The sequence below is a fragment of the Pongo pygmaeus genome, chromosome 5 (genome assembly GCF_028885625.2).
Source record: "Pongo pygmaeus isolate AG05252 chromosome 5, NHGRI_mPonPyg2-v2.0_pri, whole genome shotgun sequence".
Classification (NCBI taxonomy): Eukaryota; Metazoa; Chordata; class Mammalia; order Primates; family Hominidae; genus Pongo; species Pongo pygmaeus.
Genome location: NC_072378.2, coordinates 105,972,005 through 105,999,870, shown reverse-complemented (window position 1 = coordinate 105,999,870; position 27,866 = coordinate 105,972,005). Strand labels below are relative to the sequence as shown.

Here is a 27,866-nt window from a genome sequence, read left to right as displayed (position 1 = left end):
CTTATGCCTATACTGCCAGGATAATCAGAGAGAGGATTTTCCTGCTATTAGAGGTCAAGATAAATTGAGGCTGGGCCGTACGCCCTCAGACAACAAGTACTCATTCTTGCACTGATTCCTATCTCCCTTTCACATAGGAGTAGAATTATTCTGGTGGTCCTCAAAACATCAGGTTTGAGTCATTTGGCAAATCCTCTTCAAGGCTCTTTTACTCATTGCAAAAACATCCACCTGTGTTTTAAACAGTGCAACAGTTTCCCCGCTGGCTAAGCATCTCACTGATCCTGAGTGATCACTGTGACTGCCCTGTGAACAGGCCTGGATTTCGTCTGTCCACAGCTCAACACCCAGAGAAGATATTTTACAGAAAAGCCAAATAGACATTGAGGCTAACTGCTTTTGGGCCTTATCTGAATGACAGTACTTAACTTTCACCACCTGGGCCAGGCCTTTGCAGAGGAAACAGTCACACTCAATTACTGTCTCTTTCTTCTAGACAACTACTGTTTAATCCTACCTCCAGCTGATATAAACTGGTGGAAAACACAATGCTATTTTTAGATGGGACAGTGATTTCTCCCTTTCATCTATGAAAAATGTACTTCCTCTTGCAATCAGGTCCATCCCAGTTGCTGGATTTGGGGTAAAAATTAAATACTAGGGCATTATTACCCTTTGCAGAATGAGTGAGCTTTGAACTCTCTAAGCTAGTTTTAAATTCAAAGCTATTCTCTATTCTGCACTCTGTTAAAACATGTAAATAAACAGAATATAGGCTAAATCCCTACAAGCCACACTGACACAATGAAGATGAATAATTTACTTTAAATAAGACTAGCATACAAGGGGAAATTAACCAAAATAACATTGCAAAAGCTTCTTGACACATTTCTGCCTCCTGCCCTCCATGTCAGCTGTTCTCCTTGCCCCATCTTTTTAATCTCAAGCTAACAAATGATTTGGTCAAGAACTTGATTCAGCATGTCGTAAACTTAACATGGAATTTCCAGAATTGACTAATAAATATTTTGGGGATTGATCATAATGTATTTCTTTCCTATTTTTTTTAGAAATTATTTTTCAAGGAACTAGGAATTACTAAATTGACTCATTCTCTTTATACATGAAGGGATGCCCTAGAGAAAATACGTATCACACAGGGCAGGGAGTCACACCTAATTCCTGAATACCTGAAAATGAGGAGAAAACTTAAGCCTGACATGTCAGCAATTCACGTTTTTGCTTTAAAATGTGACTTTTCATTATTTGGTAGGAGGAGGGGTGTGAGACATTTATAGGCAGGATACGATTAAGATCAAGAAAACTCTGCTTGTGAAGCCAGCATTAGACCATACTAGTTGGTGCTGAGATTATCTGCTCTACAGCCAAAATACAAAAGACTCCCAGTGCACATACTTGGTGTAGAAAGCAGCCTTTGAAAATCCAAGCTCATTATTTCCCCTGGTCTTTCTTGCCATTTGAAGAAGGATCTGGAAAGGAGATGTTGAGTTAGTTTACATTGACCTTCGCGTGACCTGAAGGTAGAAGTTTTAAGAGCTGAGCAGTGGTCACAGTGAGGAAGCCCCAGGAAAACAACACAACGAAAGGACTAAATCTGCGGGGACCCACGAATCACCCCGCCATTCCTATTGCAGATAGAGGGCATCCCCTTCGCCCTTTGCTGGTAAGGGAATCCATCTATCTTCATTTAGGCGTTTTTGGGGGGTGGGAGGTGAAATGAGAGGGGACTGCCATTTCCGTTGACTCTTAAAAACAGAAACCAGCACTGACTATTCATTTACACTCCCATTCCTTCCCAACAAACCCTCTTATCAGCAACCAGAAGAGAACCAATATTCTCTGAACACATTAGTAGTCCTCCTGTTTAGTAAGCAACTGTTGCAGGCTGAGCAGCAGCAAGCCAAAACTTAGTCAAAACCTATGATTCAAAATGGTGTGTGTGTTGGAGGAGGGGTAGGGAGTTATGTTGGAAAACGCTTTGAAAGCTATTCAAAACCTTTTCTATACAGGAATAACTCTTGTTAGAGCAATTTGCTATAAAGGACATTTCACTCTTAGAAAGGGCCAGGTGCAGCCAATATTTTTTGTATACATCCCACTAAAATTACTTTAGTAAGAGCCAGCTTCCTCCACATTCCCATCAACAACTGTGCGGAGGCATCTGGAGCACTGGAAATACATCTCAAATTGTTCTGTATAAATCAGTGGAAAATCAGTTTCAAGATATGAATTTTCATGTTATGGATCAGCCTCATGAAGGGATTACACATTTTCTTTCCCTATGAGAAGAAAAATTAAAATTTCACTTTTCCAAAGGACAAAGAAATAGAAAATTACCCTTAATACTTAGATCTTGAAGAATAAAAAGAAATACTGCACATGATAAAGATCTGTTCGCATATAGTAAAAATGTATTTTTAAGATTCTATAGGCAGTTCCAAATTTGAAACGATCAAGAACCTCTATAAATATCCTAAAAGAATTATCAAAACAAGCCATGTAGACAGTGGAGGCTGAAAGATTTTTTTACAATTTTTAATAGATACATCCCACTTGCTCTGCAACACTGATGAATGTATTCACAACTCACTGACAGCTGTTTTTCCCCCACCCTTGCCTATACTGGCATTTTTCAGCTATTTTCATCTTTGCCAATCTGATAATCAAAATGGATCAACAGAATTAACTTTAGGATAGATCCTCTCCTGAATATATCTTGTAATGGTGCTTTAAAGTCTGTCACTTCACTTCTAGGCCTCCTGGATAGGTCTAAATTCTAACTCCGTTAACTAAAGTAGAAATTATCACGGATGGGCCAGAGCTGAATTTGCCAGTTGGATATCATCAAAATCTCCCAATGCCTTGAAAATGCATGAAGACCTCTGCCCCTAATTAGCTGAAAGCCTTAAGCCCATCACTCAATGTCTCTAAACTTCAATTTCCGTATTAAGACATTCAACTCAAATAAGAAATCACATGTCCTTACACTACAGTACTTATTGCTGGGGTATAAGAGCCAAATTTGTTGAGGGTGGCCAAAATGAAGTAGAGGAACTCAGAATCTAATCACATACTGGAAAATATGTTTGAGATAACAATGAGCTATGGGACGTGACTATCATGCCCATTGCAGATGAATTCAGCCAGAAGGAAAACCAGGGACATCCTGGAGGGCATGTAACTCCTTAGCCAGGTGTTTAAGGACAAGGCAGAGCTGAACTGCTAGAAGGCACTCAGTCCAGATTAGTGGAACCATCTAACTGCTGTGGCTAAATCCAGGGACACTGGCTAAAAACCAGAAAGAGAAGCAGGGGACTTGGCATTGAGGTTGGGGTTCTCCTTGCTTCTCTGACCGCTTCCAGATCATTTCCCCCAATCCCAATCCCAGTTCTTTTGAAGCACATGACAACAGGTGTCTGCTACACCTCTGCTTGTTGCCATCATCCCCAGATCTCCTGGTCTATCCCCCTTGATGATGGAAGACTTTCACATCTGGCTCACCGTCATCCTCCCTACCGTTAGTTCTTGTTAACTCTGTCATCATGTGATTGTTTTCTCCCCCTTTATCCCCATCCCAGTCACCCACTCCCAGTTCACTTAATGGCCATCATGCCATGAAGCACACGTCCTCCAAAGCCTCTGTCTCTAACCTCCTCCTCTTTAGTCTTCCCAGCATGTTTTTACTGCTTTGACTCCAGAAATTCCTCAAATTACATCAGCTCTTCCAATCCAATGAACAACTACCCTACTTTTTCATTCTCCAGTATTTACCACTTCTTCTCACTTCCCTTATCACCCAACTTCAAGTCTACGATCCATCCTTCCTTGTATATAATTTTCTATTATATAGTCCCTCCTATTTCATTACTTATGCCAATCCCTAGTACTCGAGTGAGTTATCTATGTCTACAGCCTCTACTTCCTCTCTTCTCAGTCTCTCCCCAGTGCTCTGCAATCAAGCTTTCTCACCCATGATTGCACTAAAATCACCTTTCACATTGCTCACCAGTGACTTCCAAGTTACCAAATGAATGGGCAATTTTCTGTTTTCGGCTTGTTTATCTCTGAGCAGCACTTGACACAATCGTGCTCTCCTTCTTGAGAAAATTCTTCACGTGACTTTGGACTATTCCACTCTCCTGTTTTCCTCCTTCCTCACTGGCCACTACATCTAGTGTCCTTTGCTGGATCCTCATTTTCCTTTTTGAAAAGATAGCATGACCTGGAGTTCAACTACTTCATCTAATACTTGAATTTAAATAACTGTCTGGATTGAATACATTAACTACATGCTGACAACTCCTGATTTTCATCTCCAGTCTGGAACACTCCTCTGAGCATCAGATTCCTATAAACAGCTTCCTACTTGCCATCTTTATTTGGACATTTTATGGACATATCAATCTTAATCCAAAACAGAACTGATTCTCTCTTTCCAAAATTACTCTTCTCTATATCTTCCAATCTCAGTGATTGGCACCTCCATCCACCAAAATCGAACTTAGGAATCATCAGTTATTTATGAGTCTCCCTATCTCCATCCCCACCACCTATATCCAATCCATTAGCAAGTCTTACTTGCTTTACCTTCCAAATATATGCCAAATCCTCCAAACATATCTCACCATCTCTACCACTCCTATCTTAGCCAAGACACTGTCATCACTTGCCTGGACTGTTGAATGAATGAGTCTACTAAGTGATCTTCCTCTTCCCTTCTTGTTGTCTACCATGTATTCTTCACCTACATTCAGAAATCTGTGAAAGCATAAATCACATCAAGTCACTCCAATGGTAAAACTTGCCAAGGGCTTTCCATCATCCTCAGAATGAAATTAAAGCTCCTTACTTGCCAAGGTATGCAAACGAGGCCCTTCCATGTTCTACCTATCTCTTGGGTCTCATCTCCTTTCATTCTCTCACTTGTTCTCTAGGCTCCAGACACGGTTTTTGTTTTGTTTGTTTCCTTTTCTATTTCTTTAACAAACAAGCGTATTCCCACCTTTGAATTTCTACCATACATGACACAGATCACTCATTCATTCCATTAGTCTCTACTCAAATGCCACCTCCTCAGAGACTCTTTTTTGGTCTACAGAGCTCTCTCTAAAGTAGTGTCCTAGCCTGTTTCTCTATTCCCTTACACTGTTTTATTTCTACTATCATAATCACTCTTTTTTATCTTACCTGAAATTGAATTAATTAATGTGCTTGTTTATTGATTTATCTGTCTCTCCCTCTAGAATATAACCCCTATTGTGGTTACAGAATAACAGGGGTCTTGTGGTGTTTTGTCTGTGTTGTTTTTACTGCTGTTATCTTCAGCACTTAGGACAATGCTTGATACATGTAGGTACTCAAGAAATATTTGTAGGATGAAAATAATTACTGACTAGATGGATGGTGACTCTGAATGCTATAAATTTAAATTTGGTTCATCGAGTGATCTTTATGAACCATGATTTCTTGAACAGGACACTGACATTATGAAGACGACGTTAAAGAAATATGCTGGTGGCCAGGCGCAGTGGCTCAAGCCTATAATCCCAGCATTTTGAAAAGCTGAGGCAGGCAGATCACCTGAGGTCAGGAGTTCAAGACCAGCCTGACCAACATGGAGAAACTGTCTCTACTAAAAATACAAAATTAGCCTGGCGTGGTGGCACATGCCTGTAATCCCAGCTACTTGGGAGGCTGAGGCAGGAGAATCACTTGAACCCAGGAGGCAGAGGTTGCGGTGAGCCGAGATTGCGCCATTGCACTCCAGCCTGGGCAACAACAGTGACACTCCATCTTAAAAAAAAAAAGAAAGAAATATGCTGGCTAGTGGGAATACCAAAGTGGAAGCAAATGGAGGCCAGAATCAATTATCTTGAGGCTGCAATGGACTGAATGTTTGTGTCCCCCCAAAATTCACATGCTGAACTCCTAAGCCCTCAATATGATAGATTAGGAGGCAGGATCTTTGGGAGGTAATGTGGCAATGAGGGTGGAGCTCTTGTGTATGGGATTAGTGCCTTATAAAAGAAATCTCAGAGAGCTCTCTCACTCTGATTGTATCCACATGAGGATACAACAAGTGAGAAGCTGTCTGCAACTTGGAAGAGGGCCTTCACCAGAACCCAACTTGGCTGGCCCCTGATCTTGGACTTCTCAGCCTCCAGAACTCTGAGAAATAAACTTCTTTTGTTTATAAGCTGCCCACTCTGTGGTACTTTGTATAGCAGCTCAAACTGACTTACAGGCTGTCCCAAGAGTCATTTGAGAGTTGAAAATAACTTTTGCCAAATATTGGTGCAGGGTGGTATGTAATGTAAGAATAGGCCAAGGAGGTGAAGAGTCACAAAGCATTTCAAAATTGTAAACCTATACAATCAAGTGGTGCCCCTGCCCAAATGGGAAAGTTACGAGAAACCGGCACAAATTCACTTGCATCAAGTTCTATCTACTTTTTACAGCAAAAGTTGAATTATGATTTTCAGAATATACCTCTCATTTTCTGTCTTACCTATATTTGTATAATTAAAAAGGAAAATGAATTATCTAAGGTTTAAGGCACATTTTCTGGGAGTAAGGGGTATAGGAATAAAAACTGAGTTTCATATAGAGCAAGGACTAAGTGATGATTACATCCAATATCATTTTAAAAGATGATTTATGGTTCTGTTAGGAATCCTCTGTCACTCCAAATGATTTAAAAATGGCTCTTTGACATGCTTTCCTTTGAAACAGTGAATTTAGCCTTCTCTGCATAGACATATGTAAGGTTGATTTACTGAGAAGAAAAAAATCAATATTGTGCAGTAAACCAGTAAGATTATTCTACAAATTCAGAAGAAAAAAAATACCCCAACAAATATATTCCTATCTACTTATACTCCATTCAGTATGCATTCCAAACCAAAAATTGTAGTGAAAAATTAAGGACCACTGCCTCTTCTCAGGGTCCATAAAAGAAGGCTACAGATATGTGAATATATCTGGCAGGTGGATGAAGCAAAAGGCTTCTTTTCACATTTCTATATAAATACAACTTTAACACCAGTGCTTGAATATGCTTTTCTCTAAACCACTCATAAAAATTCTTGAGGTTCTTAACCTTACTGGAAAAGAAAACCTCAGATGACTATAAAGTAAATACACAGCATATTCTCAATATCATGGCCATCTTCAAGCAATTTCTCACACTTATAATGCATTTATTTTATATAAAGCAGATGCATGTCTTTGGGGCAAACCATGCCTTTTATTCTTATGTTGTGAAAGTCCCTTCTAATTAAAACAGGAAATACAAATTTCCTTGTCTAGTTCTAAGGATAAATCCTGTGTAGTACAAGCAGCTGTCTGCAATTTCTGATGAACCCTTTCTGGCTATTCAAAATGTATAGTGCTGAAGTCATATTCCTTGAGCACTTGTGAATCCACATTCTGAAAACAAAAGCCACACCCATTGTCTCTGCATTCTCACCTGCCAGGGCCTTGCACACCTTGGGCACCTTCCCAAGCCAAATAACAAACACAAGCAGTGCTACAGCTTCAAAACCTGAGGAGGCTACAGCTTCAAAAACTGAGGAGGCTGAATATGTTCTGAAGGAAGGGTTAAGGAAAAAGTGGAAAATGAGAAGCCATTCAAAGAAAAGGTTAGGGGTTGAATGCAGGAGAGAGTGTAAATGAATTTATTTTAAAAAGTCATTCTTTAAATGCTTTGTGTTATAGCTCAAACTGCAATTAAGAAAAATCTGGTCCCACCCTTCTAATTAAAAAGCACAAGTAGTTCCTTTACTGACCACAACAAAGGGCAAATAGACTCAAACCTACTTCCTTCGCAGGAGCTTCTGCTGTTTCTGAGTCGGTTGTGTGTGGCTGATAAACAGGCTTTTGGGTCTGAAGGCATTAAAGTCCAAGCAAGTTGATACATACTGGAGCAGATTAGATATGCTGTCTGAAGAGTGGGGCAGTTTTTCCACCTTTATAAAGGTTAGATTAATATTCCTACTAATTACATTCCAGGAATGGCCAATTCTTTCAATTCAAATCACTTGCAAAGGCAGTGAGGGACGAGAAGGCCAGAAACGGTCCTTATCCTCTTAGGGATCTGTGGGTGAGTGCAGACTGTCCGTGCTGAGGGCTCACTTGCAGGACAACAGAGTGGGAAGGCCAGTAGCCCAAGTCCTTCTGGGCTATACCACAAAGACTGGGTAAGGGAAGTTTGTGCTTACATTATGACAAAACTGCTTTGTAGCTTCATCTGTAAGGAATTATGAGATGGAAATTTTTAACCTGAAAGGATTTACTTTTAATTTTAAATATCTCAGTTCCTACCTTTATATCTGAAACAATGTGTTTTTCCTTGAGTTAACAAAAATTGTTCTTAAGAACGAGCCTTTCTCCCAATCCCCTCCCACACACAGCTTTAATTTGATTTGTACTTTCAGTCAAAAGCATCTTGTTACTTAATTCATATTTGCAAGTTCAGTAAAGTGATGGTTCTGCCTTGAAGTAACAACAGGCACGTTTGCAAGCAAAGTGTCAATAGTGACTCTGAGCTCTAAAAATCCAGAGTCGGGGACCAGAGCTGTACCCGTGACTCTCCAGAACCATGGCAAGAAAGTTAGTTAATAAACACCAACTAGCCTTTTTCAACAGCAGCAATAAAATGCTCAATTGGTGAAATGTCCACAAGTTCTGCTCAAAACATCTTGTGAACTGTTTAATTAGCAAACTCTTGCAACACTCAACAAATAGATATTGGCAAGTTAGGGAGACACAAGGTCCCTTCCGTATTAACTGTGCTGATAATCTAATCTGCAGGCTTTTCAAGGGGACACATACTCCATTCTTTTTTCCTCTAAGGATTCAGATACTCAAATGACAAGCATTTTCCATTTAAAGTGTTCGAACAAGTAAATAAACCATAAGAGATGTAAAGACAACTAGTTATAATAGTGAACCAGGCTACTAATCACACGCTAGGCACTGATCCGATTAATAATATCTCTCATGTATATAATAATGCAAGACATGTATGTATCTTCCCAAAGTAATGATCAGATTTTGTTCACACAAATATAACCAAATCAAAGAAAAAAATTCCTGTAAAAGCCAACTCTTCTTTTTGCTTCATCAAACTGCAAAGTATTATCAAATACACATTTAAGGACCCTGCCCAGTATCCTAACAGCCAAAATGCTAGGAAGGTTCAATTAGCAGTGATTTTTGACTAGCCATGCTTCATGAGAATTATTTCCTTCCTTGGCTCAGATAATCCAGGACAGGCCACACTGAGAAGTCCTAGTTAGCTGATGAAACCCAGATCACAGGTCCAATAGCAGTATGGGTCATTTCAATATATTTTTTTCCAAATTATAAACAAATTGCCAGTATTCATGCTAGAGATGTCTTCAGTAAAATGATGTGTATGAAATGTCAAAATCCTATTCTCACTATGAATTCAGAATATGTATCCACTCTGTCAAAGGATCAGTAGAATGTTTTTGCTTAAGAAAGCGCACATTTACACTATTCTCATAAAGATCAAAGAAATATATACATTTTATGGCATAGAAAAATTTGGAAAGCATTACATTAAGCATCTTCTTTCTCCTTAAAAAGTATAGCTGTTGTTCATTCCAATTACCATTAAATAATTGATTAAACTGCCTGTAGCTATTCTTAGTTCTACCTGAAGAAGTAAAATGCACATGGTCGTTATCTTCTTAAAGCTTATACATTAATCTGACACTGATCTTCTTAGGCTGAAATATCCAAGTCTTTCATGAATTCATTTGTAAAGCACAAAAGAAAACACATGGAGGTTATTGTTTTAGCAGAAGAGCCATGCTTTTTAATTCATCTAATGGTCTTTAGAATACTTGACATATTCTTAAAAGAAAATCTTGAAAAAAAGCCAAATACCAAAGACACCATCTGCCCCTGCCCCAATTCAGAATTAGTTTTAAGTGAGAGAGAGATAGACAGAAAGGAACAAGCAGCAATCTGATTTTCAGTTTTATACAAATACACCAGGTATACACACAAAAGATTTTTAACTGCTTTAAAGAAGGATTAAGAGGCAAATCATTTACTTCAGAGTCAAAAAGCATTTAAAATTCATTTTGTAAAATACCTGAGTTTGTATCTTCCTTCAGTTTTCTTTATACATACGTGTTTCTGTAAAAATGTTGAGATGATCTTGTTTTCTATTTCCCTGCTACAATGAAATAATGACAGCTACCTCATGACACCATCAGTCTTTGGTCAACCCCTTAACCAAGCAATAGGCAGACTGATCCTGCAAACAGATGACCTATGATCTACGAATCTAGTCTCCATGAAAAAAAAAAGAGACCAACACAATGATCCTGCTCTGCAAGGAAACCCCAGAGGGGCTTTTATTCTGTAACTTTTTACAAGTGGTTCATAACCTTTGTACTCTAGACACTCATTCAAAAGATCTCACCACTCTGTAAACTAGGGGATAAGGATGCTCTAAGGCATGAACTTTCTACCCAAATAGAGTATTGTATACATTGTATACAAAGGGCTGGGGGGTGGTGGGCACTGTGCTACTGGTAAAATAAACTACGAAAAAGGACATTAGCCAAGACACTTGTATTCAGGGAGCCTCGCCATCCAGGGAACTCAGTTTTGGCTTCAACCCTGTTACTCAATAACTAGGTCCCAAGAAGAACAAGTGAGCCTCCTTAGAGTGTTGGCATTTTAAAGTTTCCTAAGAGTCCTTGGGTGCCAATAAGTGTATTTCAAGAATTAAAACAATCGGGATACAATAGAATACTTATGTATTCTATTAGAATACATAATAGATACAATAGAATACTTATGTATTCTATTAGAATACATAATAGATACAATAGAATACTTATGTATTTCTAAATTGGGGTCTCAACTGTGTTTTCTTTTTAAAACTATAAATACAACAGAAAAAAACATATAAAGGGGAGAAGGCTACTTACAAGAGATTACTTATGACAACATTTCTGGTTGTTTTAATTTTAATTTTCAACTGGGTTACAATGTTCACTAAGAGGTCTTCTGTCTGATTCAAAAACGATTTGATTAGAAATTCAAATTAAATTATTTGCAACAAGGCTTTTTCTTCTTTGGGGACAGGGAGAGAGTAGAGAAGAAGAGGGTCACCATAGGCAAAGCTCCTAAACCAGTGTAAATAAACCATGCTCCTAAAACCAGTGTAAATAAAAATTATCAGATGAATGCAGAAATGAAATTGAGTCCAGTTTCCCTAAACTGAATAAAATTTAAAAATCAATTCATTCTAAAATAAAAATGCAATTAAAATAAAATTCTACTCCAAAAATTAGGAAGTAAATTTGTGAAAAATACTATTTAATATTTGAGGGTTTTTTTAGGTTTTAATTTCCTCTAAATAGTGACCATAACTTTTTTTTTTGAGATAGAGTCTTACTCTGTTGCACAGGCTGGAGTGCAGTGGCGTGATCTCGGCTCACTGCAACCTCCGTCTTCCCAGTTCAACGATTCTCCTGCCTCAGCCTCCTGAGTAATTGGGACTACAGGTGTGCACCACGCCTGGCTAATTTTTGTATTTTTAGTAGAGATGGGGTTTCACCATGTTGGCCAGGATGGTCTCGATCTCCTGACTTCGTGATCCACCTACCTTGGCCTCCCAAAGTGCTGGGATTACAGTCGTGAGCCACCCCGCGCCCTGCGTGACCATGAATTTTTAAAGTGATGTATTTTTACTCATCTAGTTGAGACGTATTCGGGTGTAAATCTGCCATCCTACCCAATGCATCATCAAGGAGACAGTCTGTCTTCCAACAAAGGATCCAAAACAATTGTTGAATTTAATACGCTAGATATTTTCCTATGCCACAATCGGATGAGGTAAGATATACATTATTAACAGCAAGTTGATAGTTATTTTTTAAATTGTTAGTTAAATGTAAACATGAAGCATAAAAAAATTAAAGACATCAATAAACAGAAATTCAAGAAGACCATACCTTTAAAACAAAGGATGTGAAAATCTTCCATAGAGTAAAAAAAATCTTGCCAAAATATTCAGTCTACTTCAGAAAAAACAAACAAAAAATCTTGCTATGTCTTAATCATGTTAGCCTTCTAGGCCCTGGACCAAGTTGTTACAGGTTTCCTTTGGTATATCTTACGACAAATGTGTCTTTGAACAATATTATAATAACTGATATTTCTTTATTGTGGTAAAATATACATGGCATAAAACTTACCATTTTAACCACTTTTAAGTGTACAGCTCAGTGGCATTAAGTAGATTCACACTGTGGTGCAGCCATCATCAGTATCCATCTCCAGAACTTTCATCCTCCCCAAACCTATTAAACAATAACTCCCTATTCATTCCTCCCTACCCCCAGTCCCTGGTAACCTCTATTCTACTTTCTGTGTCTATGAACTTGACACAGTTACCACAAATAAGTGGAGTCATATAATATTTGTCTTTTTTAATGTGGTTTATTTCACTTAGCATAACATTAATTTTTTAGTGTAAATTCTGATTCTCCAATTTACACATGGAAAAATTAAGAAAACAAACTGGTTACCTGGAAAATATACAGGCAATACCATTCCCCAAATACATCATAGGCCATCCACTCACCTTTTCAAAAATAATTTTGCCTTCTATAAAGAAAATTCAGGCTTCGGCATCATTTCCCCCTTCAAGGGCTCAGACTCCAGAATCTTCCTAACCAAGCCTTGTTGTGGCCTACTCTTTGGCCCTCTTTTTTCCAGACGGAAAGGAAAGTTATGCCAGCTATCTTAAGCAATCCTTCACGGCACCACACACCTGCTCAGACAACGGGTCAGTTAAACAAGCAAAATAACAGCTGAGAAAGTCAGGTCAGCTACCCTGTGATCTTAAAGACATTTACAGAACCAGTCCCCCTTCTCTGCCTTCTTTATGTGAAAATAGCATTTTAAGTAACATGATTCCTTCCCTTTCTGTTTGAAGAGACAGTGAAAGCCCTCCTGCTGTGAGTCCACTCTCCTAGTTTGGGGAAGAGGCCTCCTTAGTCCACAAGCTTAGTCCCTAAGACTGGGTCTGCGGGGACAGAAGCCCCAGCCCACTGAGGTTATGTTTGCTTAAGGAGCCAGGTCCAACTCAAAGAGTTAACAATTAACAAGGAACCTTATTACATGTCGGATATTCTTGTTACCATGATTTTCATTCCTAGGTACAATTAAGGAAACTTTTTGGCTTTGTGATCCTTCTTAAGTTTCTCTTCAGTCGGGCTCAATGCTCTGAATGAAAAAAATACACAAACTGGATGGATAACATTGTGGATACATTATAACAGGTGAAACCTGACTTTTCTAGTAAGATTTTTTTCTTTTAATGGATAAAACACCATAGGTATAGTGACAAAACCAACCCATCAGGCATAAAGATTTTCTGGATGTACCTTTTCCAAATATACTTTTATATATTTCTTTCTAAGCACAATTTATCACTAGATTTTAAATACAAAAAGTAAACACTTCTTTCATTAAGGATATGATTTTTTAAGAAGTTTTGCTTTACTTGTAACTTTTGAATAGTGTTTCTCTGAATTCCTTAGATGTGGGTATATTGGTTTGCTTTATTTTAACTCAGAGAAGAAAAGAGAAAGAATGTGGCCAAAATCCACCTAAGTACTGACTGTTATAAAATACGTTTTTGAAGGTGTAACTGTGTAAGACATCTAGCATACAAAACTACCCAGTCCCCAAACAGCCTTCTGTGGTGAGGGAAGTTTTCTCTTGGCAGGTAAGATGGATGAAAGGAGAGAACCTAGCATGCCCAGAAAGCTGACAGCTTAGGAATATACATTCTTCAGAAAAGAGCTCATCTGTTTTTGTGAAAGAATAAAAAGTAAATGTTAAAAAACCCTCAATACTTTATATCCAAAAGTAACATAAGCAACTGCAAAACTAAACAAAAAAACAATTCCTATGTGTAATAATTCTTTTAGGTTTTCATTTTAGTTTTAGTAAAGCTCTTCTCATGATGTCTTCAAATCACACTAGTTTAGAATTCCATAAAGAACCTTAGAGATAATATAGTAGAGTATAACTTATCCAAATATTTTATTTTAGTAATGGAACCACTACTGTTTATCTTTTTTACTTCTATTAAGCCTACTGAAATCTTAGAGTAACACTAACAAACAGAGTAGATAAAACCAGAAATCTGGTTGTGGAAGCAGCCTATGGATCCAAAGCCCATATCTGAGAAGCACTGTCAGTCCAACCCTCTCATTTCATGGAAATAGAAGCAGAGGCCCAGTAAGATGAGGTGACTTTTCCAAGTTCACATCACACCAGCATCGGAGTTCAGACTAGTATTCAAGCTCCTTACTCAGTGCCATCTCCTATGCTACTCTGCACCAAATATGAATATTTTGCATTTGTAGGAAAACTAAAGAAGTGGTCAGCAGGTTAGAGTGAGGGTGAAAGTGTGGGTATGAAATTCTCGATGGCCTAAATTCAGGTTCTCAAGGCCAAAAAGACAAGAAATAAAGAGAAATGGACAATCAAGAGAACAAGGAACCAATCGAATTTAAAGGTAAAGGCAGCCATTTATCATTCTTTCCTACATTCATTTGCTCAGTGGGCAGTTAATTACAGACATGGTGCCAGGCACGGAGAAGGCACAAGTTTCCAGTCTGGCATAGTACAAGCACGCCTGTGTGTGTGTGTGTGTGTGTGGCCATGTGCATGTACATGCAGTTCAGGGAAGGATATGACAGATGCCACAGAAGCAGCCCAGGAGAGGAAGACAGGAAGGGAGGACAGGGCAACCAGGGCAGGTGGTGGAGAAGGTGTCATCTGAGCTGAGCCTCTGATGGCATCCCAGCAGCCACAGCTGGACAAGCAAAGCTGTGAGGGGAGGGAAGAGCTCAGGTCACCCTCCCATCCACACCGGCCAAAATGAAGGACTCACAGAACTGTGGGAAGTATGGCTGGAGAAGTGACTCTGGAAGTGTCTGTTTACTAAAGAGATGCATGGAAAGCACATTCATATAGACATAAAATGTACACAACTTGGTCAGTCACCTGAGGCTTGTTGGTGAAAGGAAGTTACAGATTTCAACATTTGCTGTCAAGCTCCTATATTATAGAAATAGGAGAGGTAACATAATTGGCTTTGGGAGCTGCAAGTAGTTTGCTTTCCAGTATCAGCATCTGTTCTCTCTGTTCTCTCTCTCATACTCACCATACTATCGTGCCCACATTCTCTGCTGCCTCCAAAAGTGCTAATATAAAATTGGAAATGGGGCCAGGCGCAGTGGCCCACGCCTGTAATCCCAGCACTTGGGGAGGCCGAGGTGGGTGGATCACTTGAGGCCAGGAGTTCGAGACCAGCCTGAACAACATGACAAAACCCCATCTCTACTAAAGAGACAAAAATTAGCTGAATCTGGTGGCACATGCCTGTAATCCCAGCTACTCAGGAGAATTGCTGGAACCCAGGAGGCAGAGACTGCAGTGAGCCGAGATCACGCCATTGTACTCCAGACTGGGGGACAGAGCGAGACTCTGTCTCAGAAAGAAAAAAAAAAAAATGGAAGGCATTTCCTTCACATTTAGAGAAAAGAGCTCTAAAATACTAAGGAGTGGAAAAGGTTAAATCTGAAGCAGGACAAAATAACAAGGAAAAAGAGAAAAGCCTTCCCCTACCTTTCTGGCCTTCAGTATTCCATAAAACACATTTCTCTCCTGATAAGACCCTGTGCTGACCAGGCAACCCCACTTTACTGCAGGTTCACTAACTGAACTCAGCTGTCTTTTTCAAGGATATCAGTGCAACCAGGAGAGTCATAAAATTGTGAAATTGTAGGAAAGGGGGGCTAAGTCAAACATGGGCTCAGCGGTCTGATCAGAACAGGTGTGGACACAACTAAGCTGTTGACATCACAATAATGCAGCGTGGTCAGTTCTGAGTGCCTGAGTCCTACCCAGAACTACACACTCATATTGCTTTTTCTAGAGATGTTTCCTATTTTTCTTTTTTTGAGACACTGTCTCTGTTGCCCAGGCTGGAGTGCAATAGCATGATCACAGCTTACTGCAGCCTCAGACTTCGGCGCTCAAGCAATCCTCTCACCTCAGCCGCCTGAGTAGCTAGGACTATGAGTATGCACCACCATGTCTGGCTAATTTTTTTTTTTTTTTTTTTGGTAGAGATGGGGTCTCCCTATGTTGTCCGGGTTAGTCTTGAACTCCTAGCTTCAAGCAATCCTCCTGCCTTGGCCTCCCAAAGTGCAAGATGTTGTTTTTGACAGACACAGGGCCCATGCAATTAGAGGTCTAGAAAAGGAAAAGGAACTTTTCCCATTTCTAGTCATTCATACCAAATAAAGCAGAAGCAAAGGCATAGACTCATTTACTTATTACCACTACATTTTAGAGTCTGGCACAAGCTGTTTAAGAAGTGCCAAATATGCAGTTTCACAGCTAGAAAATGGAATATGCTTCTACTTTGAATTTATTCATTTAAATGTCCCAGGTGTTTAGATCTGTGCACTTTTCCAGCCCAGCCCCTGCATTAGCTTTGAAGAGACTGAGGGTCGGAGTATAGGATTTGCTCTCACTTGGCTAACCATAGCAAAAACTGACAACTATCAAAGGTTCTCAACTCCTAGTTCCTACTCTCTTTGTCACCAGAAACGGTTTTCTTACTTTCTTACTAAAGTTTTAGTGAAAGCCCTCCTAATTCTTATTCCTTTGGTGCAACCACGATAAGAAATGGTAGCAAAATGTGATAAGGAAGATAAGGATGACAGAAGAGGGCATTGCAGTGGTGATCCTGATACACATTTTCCCCTGGTTAGGTCCTACTAACTTCCTACAACAAAGATTTAGCTTTTTACATTCTATTCTTGTGTTATCAGCTAAACCATACACAATGAAAAGAAACTATGCAATTCTCAACTTACATTTTGGCCCACAATTCGTGTGTCTGTCCATCTTTCTACAGGCATTTCCATCAAAGACCTACCCCACTGTTAAAGGCAATTTTTAAGGTGTACTATGCTAGCAAAACCCAAATTAATTACTTCTCTGACTGTTGTCAAAAACTCAGGAAATTGTATAAACTTAATTGCTAGGCTGTGACTAAAAATGCTGTGTACAACTGCATGTAGCACTTACAACTGAGGAAAAAAGCTGAAACTCCAAATTCTTTCCATATCTCCATTCTTCCTTTTTCTTTCCTAGTTATTTCTGATATTGGTGTTAGCAGAAAAATCAAAATGGGTACAATATGACTACGGTATCATGAAGACCCAGGATACTTAGTCCTGTTTGTTAAAAAGCAAGGAAAGATAATATAAAATCACTTCAGGTGGTTAGCACCAATCTCTTAAGTGAGTCTTGCTTTTTAAACTTCTGTATCAGTAAAGAAGTGATAAAGACCTGCAATGACCTTCTCTGAACTTCAGAATAACTGTTATTAAGAGAAATGTCATTTTACCCTTCCAGAATATATCTCAGGACATGATTAGAAGCTCAGAGAATTTCTTAACCCTGAATTTACTTGTCCTTCCTTCTTCCATTTGGCTAGACTAAGACTCTCACGCTGGTGATGAAATACTCACTTTTCCACTCAAGCCGCCTGGAAACTTCCTTGGGACCTCTGAAAGGGCTGCCCCTGAGCAGAACTCTCCCTCTCCCCAGTGCAGAGCCCCGCCAGACAGAGGCCACTGGCTGCTCTCCCACCCCAGAATGTGGATCTTCACAAGAGGCCTGTGTCAACAGCCCTATCAGGAAGATCACATGACACAGCCTTTGTCTCCTTCCTGCCAGTGTGCCGGTGGTCATGACCAATGACTGCAACAGGGGACTGCCAGGGGAGGAAAAATGCTTCATCTATATTCTAGCTGTCAAAGAGGAAGACAAGACACCTCCCCAGCTGCCTTCCACCACAGCCCAGAAAGGCCCTGCTTCTCCTACCTGAATGGTTCGGTGCGGGAGAGCAACTAGAGACACAGGAAACTAGGTTTCCAGCCAGGAGCCCACTGTCCTCCCTCCATAGAAATGAAAGACAAGTTGCTTTGATCACCTTGGAGACCAACCACCTCCTTCTTCTGAAAGCTAACCCCACCTTAGCAGCAGCTGCCTCCCCTCCCCCCAGGAGCCCCACTCCCTCCACTCGGCTTGAGTATCAGGCTAATCAGTTTGATCTGACAGATTTTAATTACATTAATTAGGGCTTTTCTGAATAGGCCTGATTAGCATCCTACCAAGGGTTCTTTGGTGATGGTTTTTTTTTTGTTTTGTTTTTGGTTTTTTTTTCCTTCTTCTTCTCTAAAGCAGCTCTGCTAGCATCAGGACTAACACTTTCATTTCTTCGAACAATGGTGACATTTTTGTCTTACTCAAGGTAAATAATCAGATATTTGGAGGTGCCAAGTGTGAGAGTGTATTTTATAATAATATCACCCATGAGGATATGGAGGAGGCTCTGCATCTATCTCACGAAACTTGGTGGGGGAGAAGAGATTGTTTAGGACATTTCTCTAGAACACAGGCATTGGTTTTGTTTAGCTTTTGCCTAGGGAAAACTCTACGTTGAGTTTTAAAAGATTCAACCTCTTCCAAATCTTCCCCCGCACCCCTAATCAGACTGAAGCACAAAGATATCCTTACCTCTCTGTATCATTTTGTTGACCCCGTTTTAGAGAGAATCAATGATAGTCACAGAAAAGCAGAGATTTAGCCTTTGTCTCTCCATTGTTTCTTAAAATAAAAATACCTTGAGTGTCAACAAGGTTTTTACTGAAAATATTTAACTACTTTCAGCCACTAATAAAAGAGAACAACGTTGATTTCTCAGAATACTGTACAAAGATTAGCATGGCACATATATTTCCCTTTGTTGATCATCTGTACTATAATTACTGCTTTAAAATATGCTGTTTTGAATAAGCCACAATAAATGAGGGCATAGTTCCAGACACCAGGAAGAAAATCTACCAAACTAAATAAAGTCTGTTTGCTTTTTTAAACAGTCTAATATGAAACTAATTTTTTTTTTTAACCACATATCTCAAGGAAAGCAGTAAAAGTGTGGACTTGCAACCCTTAATTCAAGTTTTGCATTCTACAGACACCCAATCTGCCCTCTGCGACTTGTGCAATAGCCACTTCTCTGGGGATTAACACTGTTATTCCCACTCACCTGAACAATGTCATAACAATGATGGTGTTTTATTGGGATAGTTCCTGAATTAGCTAGAACCTTGGAAAGATGGATGAGAAATTGCATTTTCTAGCCACAGTAGCTTATCAGAAAGATAAAAGTTCAAAAATTCACTTAAAAATGTATTCTAATACCATATGCATCTCCCTTTTTTTTAAGAGACTGGGTCTCGCTCTGTCACGCAGGCTGCCTTGATCTCCTGGGCTCAAGCGGCAGTCATCTTATCTTTAAGGGTTATCTTACATTTAATATTTCTAGCCCTTTGTTTTCTCTAGTTACTTTAAAGGGAAAGTGAACTTTCCAAAAGTGTCTACGTATTAACTCAATGAAAATGACGTTCACTGCCTTTTTCTTATCGCCTAAGTCTCACTGGAAATCAGAGTGAACCTTTCTTCCTTTCCCTTGTCTTATCTAGGTGGATAGGATGTCTTTAGAAGGAATCTGACTTAATTCTGTCTTTGATAACTACCATGCTTACATCTGAGCTTAACGATCACAAGGATAGTGATGATCCATTCACCTGCATGGGAAGTAATGAAAGCCTAAACTTGTAGTGCTAGGTCTTTGATCCACTTTGGATCAGAAAATTAAGAATTTCCAGGAAGCATTGGTAAAAGACTGGAGAAACTGAAGGGTGGAAAGAGGTGATACGATTTGAGGCCAGATACTGAACAGTACTGCTGCTCCTCTCATACCCAAATGTTCGCCCTGGGTTTGATACTATCCATTTTACACTCTGCAATGATGATTTACTTCTGGCTTCCCTTGGCAAAAAGTACTAAGTGATTTATTAACAACAAAATAAACCAACTCACAATACCTAGTGCCAAAATTTACCTAGTATTCCATTTAGTTACTTAATTATAACTTTAAATTCTTCTAAACAGTTCAAGAAAGAGAAATGGAATTAAGAGTCTTGTCAGCCAGATTCATAGAATGTTAGCAACAGAATTCAGTCATGAGCAGGAACAGAAAAAAAAAAAAAGAAAGAAAAAAAGGAAAGAACAAAAAGTGATTAGTGGGAGAAAAAAAGAGTGTAAAGCTTTTGCTTTCCAAAGAAATTGAGAATTGTAAAGCCAGTAGTAACTTTAACAATATAGATTGAGATATACAAGTACATATTCACACATATAGTGGGGTTAAGGAAGTAGGACATAAAACTAAAAGAGAAAAGAAATTAAAGTAAGAAAAAACTAAATGGAAAAAGATTCCCTAGCTTTTAAAATATTCACTCCTGTGTAGAATAAGAGGATCACAACCCATTTCATAAAATTAAGACACAATGATGGTCACCAAGCAATCTTGATACCACTGACAGTTAATTCGATTAAAAATATTAAAATCTGGGCCAGGTGTGGTGGCTCACGCCTGTAGTCCCAGCACTTTGGGAGTCTGAGGCGGGCAGATCACTTGAGGTCAGGAGTTCGAGACCAGCCTGACCAACAGAGAGAAACGCCGTCTCTACTAAAAATACAAAATTAGCTGGGTGTGGTGGTGCATGCTGTAATCCCAGCTACTCAGGAGGCTGAGGCAGAAGAATCGCCTGAACCCGGGAGAGGCGGAGGTTGCGGGAAGCCAAGATCGCGCCATTGCACTCCAGCCTGGGCAACAAGAGTGAAACTCCATCTCAAAAAAAAATAAATAAAATAAATAAAATAAAATCTGAATATAAGCTCTCCAAACATATTTTTGTAGTAATTAGATCTATGTCTTATGAGAACATGATAGCTCTTATTCATTCATTCATTCATTCAGTTAGCCAAAGATTATTTACTGAGCTCCCTCTACATGCCAGGCACTGTGCTAAGCAGTGGGTATACAACATTCAGCAAAACTGACATAGTCTTTGCCCTCCATGGAGCTTATAATTGAGAGAGAAAAACAATAAACAAGTTAATGTAAAAATAAATACCAATTATGGCAATTGTTTGTGTTGTGTGACAGAAAATAACAGTGAAGAGAAACTGGGTGTTCAGAGAAGACCACTCTGTGAGGTGACTTTTAAGCTGAGGCTTAAAAGTGTCAGCCTTGGGCCAGTCGTGGTGGCTCATGCCTGTAATCCCAGCACTTTGGGAGGCCAAGGTGAGCAGATCAGCTAAAGTCAGGAGACTTGCTCAGGTGAGCAAGACCAGCCTGGCCAACATGGTGAAACCCTGTCTCTACTAAAAATACAAAAATTAGCCGGGTGTGGTGGCACATGCCTATAATCCCAGCTACTCGGGAGGCTGAGGCAGGAGAATCTCTTGAACACAGGAGGTGGAGATTGCGGTGAGCCGAGAATGCACCATTGCATTCCAGCCTAGGTGACAAGAGTGAAACTCCATCCTCCCCCCAAAAAGTGTTAGCCTTGTAGAATGGGGAGAGAGGGGGAGTATGATAGTGAAGTAACGTTGGATAAAGAGAAGCTTTCCAGCACTCCAAAATTAGGAAGAACTCCATGAGTTCTAGGATCTACAGGGACATAGCTGCGGCAGGGTGAGTGCATAAGTTGAGGTACAAAACTTCATAGCCCATGATAAGAGAAGAATTTGTCTCCAGAAGACCAGGTTTTATTCTGAGGACAACTCTAGAAAAACCAGAAGTTAAACGTTCATTCTTAAATTAACAATTTTTGTTCACACTTGGTTTTTTTTTTTTTTTGCTGTTGTTGTTTGTTTGTTTGTTTGTTCATTTGTTTGTTTTGAGACAGAGTTTCACTCCTGTTGCCCAGGCTGGAGTGCAATGGCATGATCCCGGCTCACCACAACCTCCACCTCCCAGGTTCAAGCGATTCTCCTGCCTCAGCCTCCCGAGTAGCTGGGATTACAGGCATGTGCCACCATGCCCGGCTAATTTTTTCTTTTGTATTTTTGGTAGAGACAGGGTTTCTCCATGTTGGTCAGGCTGGTCTCGAACTCCCGACCTCAGGTGATCTGCCTGCCTCGACCTCCCAAAGTGCTGGGATTACAGGCGTGAGCCACCATGCCCGGCCCCACACTTAGTTTTTAAGGTAACACTGAAGAAAGGTACTCTAATAAGAGAACAGTTATATGAATTAGAAATAACTGGTGATTAAATATTATCAAAACATTTAAAAATGTTTTACAAAATATATAATGAAGGGGCTGGGCATGGTGGCTCATGCCTGTAATCCCAGCACTTTGGGCAGCTGAGGTGGGCAGATCACTTGAGTTCTGGAGTTTGTGACCAGCCTGGGAAATATGGTGAAACCCCATCTCTATAAAAATATCAAAAATTAGCCACACATGGTGGCATGCACCTGTGGTCTGAGCTACCTGGGAGGCTGAGGTGGGAGGATTGCTTGAGCCCAGGAGGTGGAGGATGCAGTCAGCCAATATAGTGCCATTATACTCCAGCCTGAGTGATAGTGAGACTCGGTCTCAAAAAAAAAAAGAAAGAAATACTAGGAAGAACGATGCCACCATGTTACCATGCTGATAATGATTAGTGCGAAGTGGAGGAATTACAGATGGTTCTATTTTTTATGTAACTTTAAAAAAATTATTATACGGTCCAACTTTTCTGGGGGGATGTTCAGTTCTATGAATTTTAACACATGTAGATTCATATAACCGCCACCACTATCAGGATACACAATGGTTCCATCATGCCAAGAAACTATCTCATGCTATTTCTTCATAGTCACACCTGATGGTTTTATTTAATTTTTAGCCTTTTCTGTAGCTTCCAAACTCTCTATAATTAGTAGGTATTGTTTGAATTTCAGGAAAAACAAACGTATTTTAAGGTAATGAAAGTAAAAGAACATAACAGCAATAACCTAAAGCAATGGCTTTTTTCTTAATCATTATTTGAGAGAGATGTCCCAGATATTTTCCAATTTAGAATCTTCCGCAAGTGACTCATTCTGCTCCTGAACAAAAATACTAACCTTTGAACAATGTGAAAAATACAATGCTTGCAGGTAGGGCCTGGGAGATATTTTGTTATCAAGAAAATTCTCTCAAAAGAACAATGACAATGAAAAGTAACAGAGAGACATACAGTAATATTAATATTAATGCCAGCTCAAAAGACCTAGGAGGGAGAACAAACAGAATTGAACACAAGAAACATTCCTGCTGGAGCTCCAAACATTGCTATGTGGTGCCATAGGATTCCAATCTGAACGGTACAACTTCAGAAACTGTGTTATTACCTCTCCTAGAATGTCATGTTGTTTATAGTGGGGAAAAAAATAGGAAAGTAAACTAAGGCCCATTAGCAGGAATGGTTGAATATACTATAGTCAAACATAGCATTGAATGCCAGGCCAAATTAAGACCTATAACAGTGGCTGTAGAAGGATTTTCATCATCCTTTTATTGACAAATGCAAGATAGTAATATGATCTGTTTTTCAAAAACAATGACAGAAAACACTATATATTTCTATCTTAATTGTTCCTCTATAATTATATGCACACTTAGGAAGGTAATAAAGGATACACATCATGTTGTTAACACAGAAAAGGGAGCTTTTACTCTTAATTCATAATTGCAAATTAATAATAATTCTTGTAATTTTAACAAACAAGAAATAGACAACCTTCTGATCAATTGTAGTCAAGTATGTATGTATCTGGACAACACCTGAGCCCACAGGATACAGGTTTGAACTGTGAAGTCTGCTTTACACAGAAAAGCTGCAGACGGCTGCTGCTGCCAGGATTCTTAATCACCGAGAAAGTAGAACAGAAACTAGGAGGACAGTATATCTCTTAAGCAGACTATCTGAGAGCCTCTTAAATCCTTTTACTAGAAGGTAAATACACCCTGGCCTGCAGATAGACGGAGGTGGTGTGCTTGTATTCATGTGTGCTTATATGTGCACATGTGTTTATTCCAGCAACCCCACACTCTCCATTGCTCTAGTCTAGCTAGAATGGTCCTGGAGAGAAGAGCACAAATCAATCAATTCAGCATGTCACTCTCAGCCATCTTAGGAAATCAGCTGCATGCTCTGATTTCTTCATTAATGCCAAGAGAAGAACAATGGGTCCCAGCCATTAAGCTCCTCACAGTTCAAGATAAGAAAGAGTTAAGCAGATAATAATCAGTGCATGTAGCTGGGTTTCAAACATTTGGCTGCTTAATCATTTCTTCCTCACTGGGCAGTGCCCAAACACACAGGGAATATTTTGAATGCTTTGGTCTTAGTGATCAGGGAAAGTAAGAGGGTTTCAAGAGAGGTGTGGGTATTGTAAAGGGAGGGATGGAGATGAAGAATTTATAGGGGTGGACAGGCCAGAAAAATATCACTGGCAAACCTTTACTAGGAAATAAAACCATTTCTTAATTGCCATTCGGGAAATAGGCTAAACACAATCTCGCTAAGCCGCTGTGGACTAGCTAACTGATTAAGGCAGGGATGTCAGCAAAAAATACTTATTTCTAATATTATATGACAATAGATTTGTGACTAACCCATTTAGTACTATTGTTTCACAAACTAGCTTATTTTAACTTTTAAAGTAACATTTTAATCATGCTTCACTGAACACATCAGGGGTAAAATTATACACTTGAATTTAATAATAAGGGAGACAGAAGGAAGCTAATTCCAGGTGGCCTATATTTCAATCAGTACAAAATAAAAACAATAAAAAAAATAGCTGTGGTTGTTTCCTGAAATGAGTGGGTTTAGGAATATAGACTTTTTTGATAAATTGGCACAATGTTTCAAAAACATTTATGAGTAACCAAAATAGTAGCTATGGAGGATAATCCATCTTTCTATCATCAATGTGTTGAATTATACAGAAACTTAGACAAACATAACAGGGATTGAGTCACTTTTCTCTTAGATGAAAATAAACTTAAGGCAGCCTTTTATGAATACACGGACCAAATATAGTTTTATACTCTTGGATTTAATAAAATCCATATACACAAAAAGGCTCTCTATCTGTCTATTTTTAAAGATATGTCCTTATCCTTTGAGGAAAGCTCTGAGCCTCTCTCCCCACTCCTCCAATGCAGCCTGAGATAGTAAAGATGACCATAAGCAATCAAAGGGACTTCTTATAACATAGCTGTTTCTGAACTTTCTAAGTTTATGGTCTAATTATAAAGAGTGTGAACAAGAAAGAAGATTACTTACTTATTTAAAAAATGTTTTAAAAATACATACTCATATATTGTCTCATTTGATATTCTCTAGCAATGGGACATTTGAATTTACAAGTTCTATTCAAATCAAAATAAGATTCCTAAAAATATACCTAGAAGAATAAAAATGTGTGTGAAATGGCAATTGGGAGAGAGGATTCTGGAAAGAAGGAGTAGGGACCTGTCTTCTCAGCTAGACAAAAAACACACTGGCAAAATTTGTCTCATGTAACTATTTTGGAACTCATGCAACCTCTAGGGGAAGGCTTGGATGTCAAATTATGGTTAATTTTGGTCAATTTCAACTCTTAACTCAGCAGCAGCTACCCATTCCCCACCTCTAAGCCCCATGGCAGGCAGCTGTGTATGTACTCCCGGAGCAGCTTGCCAGGGTGTGCAAAAGGGACTCTATCCTCCAAAGATTAGGATCTATGTCTTGATCACTGATTGCTGCTTTGGATCATGGAAGTGTAGACACAGAGGCAGGCTGTCTTTGTTGCACATACCATCCCTTTATTACAAGGTCCTCCTCCTCCAGCTAAAGCAATTGCCAGAGGTTTTAAAGGACCAGCACCCCTTTTCTTCTTCATTTTTCTCCTTTTCCCCTTTTGGGAGCCAGACATTAAAAAATAGAATATGCAAAAGCAATGCATAAAAGGAGTAAATTTACAAGTCACCACACATGCCCAGTGAAATGTACAGGCTCAGAAAAGACCTGAGAACACCTTAAGTTTATACTTCAGGCTGATCCTTGGCACAGAGACAGCCTACAAGAATAAAAAACAAAATAGGACAAAGACAAAAATAGCAGGCTGGGTGTGGTGGCTCACGCCTATAATCCCAGCACTTTGGGAGGCCCAGGCAGGCAGATCACCTGAGGTCAGTAGTTTGAAACCAGCCTGGCCAACATTGTGAAATCCTGTGTCTACTAAAAATAGAAAAATTACCCGGGCATGGTGGCGCATGCCTGTAATCCCAGCTACCCGGGAGGCAGAGGTTGCAGTGAGCCAAGATGGTGCCACTGCACTCTAGCCTGGGTGACAGAGTGAGACTCCATCTCAAAAAAAAAAAAAAGACAAAAATAGCAAACCATAGGAAAGGGAGAGAGTCTGATTTCCAGTTATCACATTATTTGTTTCGAATGTCCAACTTCCAGCAACAATCACAAGACACACAAAGAAACAGGAAACTGTGGCCTATTCAAAAGAAAGAAATAAACCAACAAAAACTGTCCTTAAGAAAGAGAGATAGCAGACCTACTAGACAAAGACTATAAAAAACAGTCTTAAATACGCTCAAAGAGCTAGAGGAAGACGTGGGGAAAGTCAAGAAAACAATGTATGAACAGAATGGAAACAGCAATAAAAAGATAGAAAACCTAAAAAGAAACCAAGAAACTCTACAGCTGAAAAGTACAAGGACAAAAATGAAAAATTCGCTAGAGGTATTTGGCCAGATTTGTGCAGGCAGAAGAAAAAAATCAGCAAACTTGAAAATAGGACAAAGAAAATGATTGAGTCTGAGAAACAGAAAGAAAAAAGATGGAAGGAAAGTGAGAAGAGCCTAAGGGACCTGTGGGATGCCATCGGTAAACCAACATACTCATCATCATGGGAATCTTATAAGGAGAAGAGGGAAAAGGGGTAGAAAGATTATCTGAGGAAACAGTGGCTGAAAACTGACCAAATTTGATGAGAGATATGAATATAAACATCTAAGAAATTCAGTGAACTTCAAGTATAATGAATTCAGAAATCTACACCAAGACAAATGATCAAGAAAAGTGAATCATCATTTACAAGAAATCCTCAATGAGATCATCAACTGATTTCTCATCAGGAATTTTAGGGGCAAGAAGGCAGTGAGCTAGTATATTCAATGTACTAGGAGCAAAGAAGCCAAACAAAAACCCTCAGCCAAGAATCCTATATCCAAGCAAAACTATCCTTCAAAAGTGAGGGGAAATTAAGACATTCCCAGATGAACAAAAGTTGAGGAAATTGGTTACCACTAGAACCGTCCTGCAAGAAATGCCAAAGAAGTCTTGCAGGTTGAAATAAAAGAACACTAGACAGTAACTTGAAGCCATGCGAAGAAATAAAGAGCCAGGAATGGTGGTACATACCTATAGTCCCAGCTACTTGGGAGTGCCGAGGCAGGAAAATCACTTGAGTCCAGGAGTTTGAGGCTGCAGTGAGCTATGATTGTGCCGCTGCACTCCAGCCTTGGCAACTGGGCAAGACCCCATCTCTAAATTTTTGTATTTGGCTAATTTTTGTATTTTTAGTAGAGAAGTGGTTTCACCAGGTTGGCCAGGCTGGTCTCAAACTCCTGACCTCAAGTGATCCGCCTGCCTCAGCCTCCCAAAGTGCTGGGATTACAGACATGAGCCACCATGCCCGGCTGTAAAGTTGTTTTTAACTCTACCTTTTTGTTTTCTACATGATTTAAGAGACTGTTACACTAAGAAACACAATTATTAGTGTGTTTCTGAGCATACAATGTACAAAGATGTA

The 27,866-nt window shown here is 39.4% G+C and overlaps 1 protein-coding gene across 4 annotated transcripts in view; it reads right to left on the bottom strand.

Annotated features, from left to right (window-relative positions):
• The window catches only part of PRDM1 (PR/SET domain 1), a 116,842-nt gene that overhangs the window by 45,081 nt on the left and 43,895 nt on the right, over positions 1-27,866 (bottom strand). The window contains exon 1 of one of the 4 annotated variants that reach the window (XM_063666474.1): positions 17,637-17,654. The exons of the other annotated variants lie outside the window; for them this stretch is intronic. The gene's annotated coding sequence lies outside the window, so the exon portion shown is untranslated. Of the gene's footprint in view, positions 1-17,636; positions 17,655-27,866 lie in introns of those variants that run through there. 4 annotated transcript variants of the gene reach the window in all.